Below are 10,952 nucleotides of genomic sequence, written 5' to 3' on the forward strand. Positions count from 1 at the left end.
GGGGGGGCAGTAAGAAACACCTACGTAGAGGCTTCAAGTGAGTGATCTCGGCAGGGAGGTTTAGTGGTGGTTTCACGAGCAAAAATCAAACAAACAAACAAAATTTTCAAATTCCTAAGTTACGAGGCTGAATTCTCCGAAGTGTGGTGGGAAGTCGTCTTTGACCACTTCTAGCGCATGCGCGAAAGATAAGAGCGGTATAGTTCCTTCCACCTTCCAAGCGAAGGGCCCAGTTTCTCCTCTACAGAAAACACCTGTAGTTTTCCAACAGACGGGAAAAGCGGGAACTGCCGCTTTATCCCTGCCTGGGGTCAGAATGGACAACCCTTCTCTCTTCGTTTCAAGTTTTGGTGAGTTGAACCGAACCCTTCATTGGATGAAATTTGAACTGAAATCCACATTTCACTAAATACTCTTTAATATAAGTGTTTTCAACATTGGCAACTTTAAGATGTGCAGACTTCGTTTCTCAGAATTCCCCAGCCATAGGAGTCAGGCTGGGGAATTCTGGGAGTTGAAGTCCACACATCTTAAAGCTGTCGGGGTTGATAAACACAGATTATATTAATTATGTTCTCTTTCTTGCCATAGCTTCAGAGCAAACCCCCTTCTTCATGTGCCAGAGAGAACACAAGTTGAAAACACAACCATGCTTTTGTGGTGTCCCTACCAGCAGCTTGATTCTGGCAACTTCAGTGTGGTTCTAGAGCAGGCGTGTCCAACTCACGGCCCATTGGCTGCATGCGGCCCTACATAGCTGCCGGTAGTAATGTGGCCCCACAAAAGAATAAAAAATATTTTAAAAGGAAGTTTATTTTATATTATAAAATATATTATAACCAAGACAATTTCCTCTTCACTCAATGTGGCAAGCCAAAAGGTTGCACTACCATGTTCTGTAGCCTAAACCTTAAAGAGAATGAAGGAGAGTATTGTTTGTGAGTATGCATTGGCACTGAGTGTGTTTTTATTACATCCAGGTCACATCTGCAGATAGGGCACTACTAGGAGATGACTTTCCTCATAAATATATTCTTAGACTGACTATTCAGTCTCCAACTACCGAATCCTTTCAGTATGGCCCACAAGACAATACACTGGGTAGCCTTCTCCTTCCCATTAACAGTCTGACTACATATGTTTATTAGCACTTTTCATTTTTCAAAATCATTTCATGAAAAGTTTCAATTACAATAGCAAAAGATTGTCAGAGCGTGTACAGTCTTATTGCCAGGAGTAAACAGTGATCTATATTAAATGGTGGTTTATCTTACACTATCTACAATATCATACACCAGGAACAATACACATAAACGTGCTAATACAGCAGGATCCAACAAACTACAGTTACAGCAGGAAACAGAAGAAGAGAGAACACATCAGCATAGCCTTCCCTTTATACAAAGGCTCTTAAAGAGACACAGACCCTGCTGAGTCATTCCCATCATTACATCTTATATCTTACATTACATAAGCTGGTTAGCTGTTAAATCAATACCTTGACAAAGATAATGCAAACTAAAAAAAGAAAAAATAGCACTGTTGAGATGGACAATCACATTTCTTAATGTATCAAAAAGAAAGTTGAGTAAAGAATCTGGCCTCTATGACCTGCTGTCAAACTGGATACAGGTAGTCCTCGACTTATAACCATTTGATGTTACAACGGCACTGAAAAAAATGACTTATGACCATTTTTCACACTTATGACCATTGCAGCATCCCCATGGTCATGTGATTTACATTTGGATGCTTGACAACTGGCTCATATTTATGACGATTGCAGCTTCCCAGGAATCATATGATCACTTTTTGTGACCTTCTGGCAAACAAAGTCAATGGGAAAGACAGATTCACTTAACAACAGTGAAATTTCTCACTTAACAACATAAATTTTGGGCTCAATTGTGGTCATACGTTGAGGACTACCTGTACTGCCAAGTGGATTTTGCAAAACCAAAGCTTAGGGGTTTTGTAGACCGAAACTAGGATCTACACTAGCGTTAGGTTCCAATGTAAAAGTTAATGTGCTTAGAAGCAAACTTACTCTATTTAATTTCCAAGGAGACTTTAGAACTGGATAGGTCTGTGGATCTATGGGTATTCTTTAAAGCAGGGGTCTTCAAACTTGGCCCTTTTATGACTTGTGGACTTCAACTCCCAGAATTCCTCAGCCAGGCATGCTGGCTGAGGAATTCTGGGAGTTGAAGTCCACAAGTCATAAAAGGGCCAAGTTTGAAGACCCCTGCTTTAAAATGTCTTGTTTAAACACACTCCCTAATTCTAGGTACAGATTCAATTGGTTTACCTTGCTGCTAGAGCAGACCGAGCAAGCTAGCAAGAGCTGTAAGACTTTGCTAGATTCCTTCTCCTGAGAATAATTTTTGTGAGGAATTACCTCCCTGGGCACAGTGAATATGTTGTTGAATGGGGAATAAATGTCACATTTTCCTCACATGGATGCTTATCTTAAGAATCCTCTTCACTACAATTTATAAAAAAGGATTCATGCTTTGCTTCTGAGATTATGACACTTTTATCAGCAGGGACTTCCTTCTACTTGGACAGCTTTTCTTTTTCATTCCACTGATCCAAATATTCCCTTCTTCCAAGTTTCCATCTCTCTACTTGTCTTTTTTTTTTTTTTTTTTTACTTCTCAGCTATATAAAAACTCCAACCATTCAAATGTTTCANTTTTTTTTTTTTTTTTTTTTTACTTCTCAGCTATATAAAAACTCCAACCATTCAAATGTTTCAAAATGTGTTTGTTTTTTCCTGATAGAAGAACATAATCCAAAAAGAGACTTGGCCATCTTTTTTTCAAGCAATAACTTTGCCTTTGTGGCAGGATTGAGCAATCATTAGAACAGGCCAGAATAAACTCAAGGAGATTTGGGAAGTCAGAGGTGCAACTTACTAAATATATTACTAATCAGTTTTATTCAGTGGTGGGATTCAACCGGTTCACACCACTTCAGCAGAACCGGTAGCTAATTTTTTGTTGCCCAGGCCCAGAATGGAGGCATCCATACAGAGAACTGGTTGTTCACATATTTGAATCCCACCACTGGTTTTACTGCTGGAAATGGGAGGAATCACTTGGGGTTTTTTTTTCTGCCTTGGTTTCAAAACAGTTTAATCAGTTTTCTTCGCCTTGTAGAGCCTTGGGATTTAACTTGGCAAAGAGAGTTGAAGTATTTGTTTATCATAGACAGGATAAATATCCTAGCATTATCCTTGAAATTAATATAGACTCTTCTGTCTCTTCTCACCAGAAACAGAGAAAAGCTATTTCTCTCTATATCAGACACACTGAAGCATCAGTATAGAAAATTAGCTTCTGTATTTTTTTAAAAAAAAAATAAAATTATGTGAGAAGAGAGTGAGAATAGTGCACAGTTTCCTAAGCATTTGGTTTTATGTAGAATTGATTTAAAATATGCAATATTTACTCGGAATTAAGCGTCATTCCCTGGGGCCTATTCATAGAACCTGGTTTACAGATTTTTACAATTAAAGCAAGTATGGGATATAGCTAGATTATACATGGTGCAGTACTGGCATGTAAGAAGAAGAGGTGGGATTTGTATCATTCTTCCCTGCCCAGTCACAGAAGGATACTTTTAGTAAAGCTACCAGTTCTAGATTGCAAAAATCCAGACGGCCACAGCAAAGACAATTTTGCTGTCTCTTTGCTGTCATCTAGTAGTTGTCCAGATTATTTTTCCGTCCAAAAAACCTTTATTTTGAGTAGTTTACTCTTTCAGTAATTTACTGATTGTAGGTTTTAATTTTGAAGGCAAGGGGATCTTTCAAAAGAATGATGCATTTCTACAGGGCTTTTTTTGTCATAGAACGCCCAGAACGGAGTTCCGGCACCATTTTTGGATGGAACCTTGTAGGGTAGGCAAGGCGGGTTGTATGAGTTCCAGCACCTTTTTTTTTTTTTTTACAAAAAAAGCACTGCATTTCTACTTCCTTCTGCTAGAAGACAGCAAGAAGCTCCAGAGTTGATAGTTAAATGGGGGGAAAAGTCTTCAGTGAAAAATGACATATTTCTGTACAACCAGTAGCAGTTCAAGCTACTGTGGCGGACTATTAATCTACAATAAGCCTTCGGTTGTCATTGTGAAAATTATGTTCTTGCGTCCTTGAAGAATTCCTGTGAAATGCATCCAGTTTCTTCACAACCTATTGAGACTTTGCTTTTTTATTCTCTAACATTTGCTTTTTTTATTGTCTAACATTTGGTTTTCCTTTTCTTCTTTCTAGTGGGGCATTGGGAGTAGTTGACATCTCTGACTAGACTACTGTCACTCCATTTATTTACATTTGACCTCCATAATTTTAATAGTGGGTGTAGTACTGTCTGGTTGGTTTGTTATGACGGTTTTTCCACTTCAGAAGCCTTGATACAAACATACTGAAACTGAATATTTGAAGTTAGATATACCAGAAATGTTCTAGCCCAGAATAGGATATAAATTTTAGGAGGTGGGAATCCTATAAATCTGCCTCAAAATAGCAATGAAATGTATAATCCTCTGTCTCTGGTTAAAACTCTTGTTGAAGAAGAATATTTCACCTCATCTATGACATAAGATTGGGTTTTGGATTAAAAAAAATGTACTGTTCTCCCAAATCTCTGATAGCTTGTCTGTCTCTCTCTTTGAGAACAATCATACATACCCTTCAGAACATTGCTGTTTGGGGCTGTCATCTAGCATCAAATATGCCATTTTGAAGTAAGAATAGATGGTAGAATGGAAATCTAGTAATTTGACTTTGGATAATTTTTTATTCTGAATATTTAGGCCCATTCCTGTCTGAGTTTTGGAGAGAAATCATTTTAGTCATGACAAAGAATGACATACTGTGACAGCCAATCCCTTTTGATCTCTGCTTCCCTTAAAATAAAGAGAAAGCAAAACAAAACCAGTCTCTTATTCTCCCAGGGAATAAACTCCTTTCCATCCCACCATTACAAATCCCATGTGGTTGGATCCAAATCAAGCATTTAAAATCTCCCCAAAGAGTGATGAACCCAATTACAGAAATTAGATAGTTTATTTAGATCATGGACAAATTACAAAACAAAAGCACATAAAGTCTATCAGCAAAGGAGCTTAGAGGCTTAGCATAAATCAATTTCACGAGCACAGATAAAAAGAAAACAAAAATCTCAGAGCAAATGTAGGCACTACGTGTATATAATATGGCCTTTACATAACAACAATTTTGGTAAACCTAATTGTAAGGACCTCAGTTAAGCCACCCAAGAAAGCAGAGCTCTTGAAACAGGCATTGTCTGAAAAGGAACTTTTATTAGGGGCTAGTGGCAGCAGGGATTCAAGGCGAGATCTGGGGAAAACCCTGCGAAAGCAATATAATAAAAGCATTCAATACTCGACCCCCCCAGCGTCCCAGTGTTCGTTTGAAATCCAACCAATCCACAGGTGGCATAGAGTTTTGGTAACTGAGTTCTTTGGCGCATTCATTCAAGGTCTCTCTCGCTTTCATTTCCTTCTGGCTCCAAGCGCAGACCGTCTCTTAGATAAGGGTGAGACATTCCATCCCCTGGGGGAAGGGCATCATAGCAGGACAGTGCAAACCAATCCCCAAAGCTCCCCCCTCCCAACAGAATGGCAGGTCACAAAGAAGGTTTACAAATTCAACAATATGCAAAGGGGAAGAATGAATTTCTTTAGTGACCTGACACTAATTTAATTTCATCTAGCAAAACTCTTTGATTCCCCTTGAAATGCCTATGTCTCTCTGACAAACCATTTCCCCAGCTTTTCATTATAACACTTCACATGTTTTCAGTCCATCAGGCTTACCTTCCCAGCTATATATAGGACGCAGCTCATGAAGGCATCTCAGAAGAAATGGTCCCTAGTTTGGGGGCAAGTAAAAGTGAGGGATGAAATAAGTGCTTTCAGACTTGCAAGTTTTGTTAATGTAATCTTACAGTAAAGACAGAATTAGTATTTGTTATTGTGCTTCTTATCTGGACTAACACAACAAGAAAGAGCAGGCTTAAACTGAATCCTAATAAGAGGGAGTTGTTGTTTATTCATTGGAGTTATATCCTGATGGAATGACACGAACCCTGAGTAGTAGGTCTGCAACCTGTGAATTCTTCTGGACTCATAGTCCTATGAGACAGCAGGTAGACATTGTGCCTAGGATGGGGCGCTTTCCTTAGATTTGCTGCTGTGCCAGTTGTGCCCTACTTATACTCTTGTCACCACCCACTTAGATTACTATATCACATCCTGCATTGGGATGCCTTTGAAGATCACTCGGAAGCTGCAATTGGCTCAGTGCGTGGTGGCCCACACACAATCAGGCCTTGCACTGATTGTCCACAGGCTTTGGGGTGGAGTTCAAAATGCTGCTGTTAACTCACAAAGCCCTATGTGGCTTGGTACTTAGTTATCTGAAAAACTGCATTTTCCGGTTGAAATTCCCTGGTGAGTTCAATCTATCAAGGAGAGACAACTAGCACTATACCACTTTAGGGAGGAAATTTAAGCTGAAGTTCAGTGGTGCTGTTTTTCTGTGGCAGCACTTTGGAATACTCTCCCGATGGATATTCGGCTGGCTTCCAGCCAGGCAGTTTCTGAAAAGAGAGCTCTTCAGAAGAAAATCCGGATCTTGATTTGGTTTTTGTTTGATTTGGTTAGTTTTATTTTATTTGCTTTCATTAGTTTGCAAATCTTTATTTTATACTTAGCATTTATTGTATGTTGTGTGTTGTGCATTTTATCTTTTAAACTGCTGACAGTCCTTAAGGTTCTGTAATTTATAAATATGATGAATAAATAAATATATGAAGCACCAGTTCGTTATACTGGAAGACTGTATTTTCTAGTCCTGCCTTAGGCATTAAATCAACTGGATGTCTCTGGGCCAGTCCTACCCTCTCAGCCCTAGGAAGAAGGTAATGGCAAACCACTTCCAAAAATGTTGCCAAAAAGATCTGCAGGGACTTGTCTAGGCAGTTGCCAGGTGTCAAAACTGACTTGAAGACACCAAACACCCCAACTCTATCTGTTTAAGGTATTCATAATGGAGGGTGGGGGGAGATGAAGGGGTACATAAACATGCAGTGTTCCTTTAAATATGAATAAATGTGCAATATTGAAACCACAGTTCATTTCTTTTACTTTCAGAAAAGAAAACTTTGTCCACCCTTGACCTTTGAATAATGTTTCATCCCCAGGTTTTGAACACACACATTAAATCTGTGGAAGAGGTTATCCAAAGGTTTTAGTTAAAGCATCAAAATGCTAGACTTACCGAGTTGTGCTTTTTGGCTGAGTTTATGCTCTGCACTAAGTCACAGTATAGTTTGTTTAATTTCGATTTATTGTTCTGAGTAAATACAGCTATCACATAGCACAATGCCTGAATGTAGCCTTTGTTTCGATTAACTAATTTCAGATGTGAAAGCTCTGAACACATTCAGAGCACTTTTGGCATGGATTAGGATGAAACGTAATCCAACCCATGAAGAGTTGATTAGTGAGAAATCCACTAGTCTGAATAGAGGTTTAAAATCTGGTTCAGATGGGTGGTAGACCACTTGAAAAAGTATGGTTGAATGTCAAGGTGATGTTAGTAGCTACTGTCACAGCAATTCCAGTTTGCATCCACAATCTTCCCTTTCCAGATAATAAACTCCATACCAGCTACTGACAGATTTGACTGCTGTGTTGTTCTAAAAGTTTGCAATATTTATAAAATAATTTGCACATCAGCCACAGATTGAAAAGCATCACATGATTTGCAAAGCTCAGGTATGTACCCTAACCTAGCTGAATATAATAATTAGGCTTCATATTATTTTTATATCTTAATGTTTATTATGAATAATTGGATTTAATACAAGTACAATTTCCTGATGAGCGTTTTAAATAATTTTCCACACATCAATCTAGCTACCTACGAATCTTCACTATAATTATTTTTGTTTTTAAATAAGATTTTGCAATTATTTATTTGGAAAAATATACTTGTTGATATAAAATATATGTTACATTTTGAAAAGTGCAAACATGTTACTGTCCTTGTGAAAATTGGAACTAATAATGTATTGCTTTGTATATTTGCTAATTTTAGATTTAACTGCAGATACTAGGCTTTGTTTAAACTTTCTTTAATTTCAGATAAAATGGAATTACAAACATTCAATTATAGTGATATGGAAAACATATGAAATTATTGCAATCATCCCAATATCATTTTGCTTGATTCAAATTATTAAATTATTATTTTCTACTTATGTTAATATTTCATCAGTTTTCAGTTACCACCTGATCCTGAAACTGTGTTATATTTGTCCTAAATTCCTTTATTTAGAGCACAAATCAAGAAATGACCATTTTCCTCTTTTGGTTCATTAAAAAAACTTTATGATCTCTCTGGCTAAGAAATGAAAAAGAAATTCTATCAGTTCTAAAGAATATCATAGAAAACAGTGACAACTACGTCATTTCCCTTTGCTCTAGCATTAGGTATAAAATGTTTTATGCTTTTGAGATCTGAAATTTGTAAATATAAAAGTAGCATAAGCAACCTCTGAAAAATGTGATTGCAGTTCCCCTTGAAGAGTTTGAAGCATCTTCTAACAATGTTATCTGCAAAATGTTAAAGACTATAGAAATAAAGAATCCAATGGGACCACCCAGATCTGTGAATACTATAAAGACTGTCAAGGACTGTTTGTTAAATTAAATTTGGTCCTCTTTAAAGTTTTTCAGAAAGCCCTCAATGAGTGCTTATTAAACATCAAGTAACAAAGATCTTTTGCTCTAGTCTTCCAAAGTACTTTGATACAATTTGCCCTGAACTGAAACTCTCCCATGCTGTATTTTAAACAGAATAGAGAGAAAGTTTGCCTGTGTTAATGCTTCAAAACAAAATTAATGTGTCCCTTTTTAAATGCATATTTAATAATTCCTGAAAATAAAAGAAATAAAATTCTTTTCTTTCACGAGTGAGCTGGCATTTTTACTCAATGAAAATTAAATGGAGACCCAAGATTTATTATCAGAACTTATGACAATGACTTTTGGCATGCACACACAGACACACATACTGTCTATACGTTCAACTAACCATAAGAGTAAACTTTCTATAAGATCAGCCCAAATGGCTATGTAAAGTATTTCAGTAAATAGCATACATCTTATGCTTTGCAAAATGAAACAAAGATTAATTAGCACATATTTGTATGTTAGCTTTCCTAGCAATAACGTTGTAACAATTCCTTTTTCTAAAATTTACCTTTTCATTCAGTAAGTGTACGATTGGATTTTATGGAATGTTCATTGAAGTAATAATGTGAATTTCTTACTAAGATGTTTTCCAAAAATAAAAATACATACATTAAGGCAACATTTATCCATACATCAATATATTGATTATTAAGTCACAGAGTTGCAGACTGCCTGTGGCACTCTACAGATACAGTAGTCAAATTCCATGTATAATTTGTCCCAATGGAAGAATATATCTTGTAAAATACTATCTGTGTCCACTCATCAACATTTGGGTTTCAGTGATACATTATTATGTTTAAACATAAAATTCTCTGAAGTGTATTTTATGTATAGTTTTAATAGCTATAAAGAGTATATTACCAACTATGTGAGACTCTTAAACTGGAGCTGTCAAATGTTAAGCTATTTGCCTATGAATCTCCTGTTGGAAACAAAGCATTGGAAATCTGTAAAATCTGAAAATTTCATTATCAACAAGTTTTTTTGTTATTGAGGCTATGTAAAGTATTAGGTGGTGTCTCACAGGCTGCTTCATATAAGCAAAGCACTCTTTCTATGCAGCTTTAAAGGAATCTTATCATCCAAACGCTTGACACACAGATGCTGCAAATCTATCAGTTCTCTGCTTCTTCATATTTGTGCAAGATTGTACTTTCACAGGAACCCAGCAGAGTTGGCATATACACATATACAAGTGAAGGTGACATTTGAAGCAGCTACAAAAGCTTTGCACAGCTCATGGCTTTTTTTAAATTTAAAGGAAGTATGCTTTGCTTACACTGATACGCTTCTATGAATTTCCTTCTTTCCAATACGATAGAGAAATTAATAATTACCAAACAAGCCACTACCTAATTATGAATATTTCATATTTCTCCTTTTAAATTCTTGTTTTAAAGCCATCCCGTTAATTATATTCCATGTGTACAGAGACACCTTAACATTAACTTGCAGTACAAAAGCCAACCATTGAGTATATTAAGGAAAAGCTAATTTTTTCTTCCTATAATCTCCAGCGCATAGTTACAGCTTCCTGCTTGCACTTGGAACTTGTTTTTTTATACTTTAAGGAGAGCTATTTTTGCTTGGGAAGGAGAAGCTTTAGTGACTTCAAACATGAGTGTTAATCAAGTTTTTATCTTCTTACATAATCCTTCCTTTGAAGTCACCAGATTGAAGCCTCTCAGAACAGAACAGAAAGAAATCCATTTAATTTGTAATTTAAGGGCCATAGGTTTACTTCTCTTTTCAACCATTTTTGTTGTCTTCTGTTTTGCATCCTAAAGGAAAGTCTTATACCCAGCAGTTAGAAAGATTTTTCGAGACAAAAAATTCAAATTCAAGGTAAGTGATACTGTGTATAGTTAACAAACTCATGGCTGGAAGTGTGAGATTAATCTTTACATCATATGTTATTTTCCTTGACCGGAAGTATGGATATTTGTTTAGATTAGTGTGACAACTGAACAGACAATGTACATAACCGAAAATTATAAGTATAGTATAATGAGTTTATGGGAGGTTATTTTTTGTCTTCTTTTCTGAATTCTTCTATCTTACAACACACTTATTGGAAAAAGTTATGCCATTGCAACCTTTCCAGTTTGGAAGGTCTTTGAAGAAAAATATACATTTCCACGTTTAAAAGTTATCAAAATTCA

Source organism: Protobothrops mucrosquamatus, unplaced genomic scaffold (assembly GCF_001527695.2).
Source record: "Protobothrops mucrosquamatus isolate PMUCROS unplaced genomic scaffold, P.Mucros_1.0 scaffold254, whole genome shotgun sequence".
Lineage (NCBI taxonomy): Eukaryota > Metazoa > Chordata > Lepidosauria > Squamata > Viperidae > Protobothrops > Protobothrops mucrosquamatus.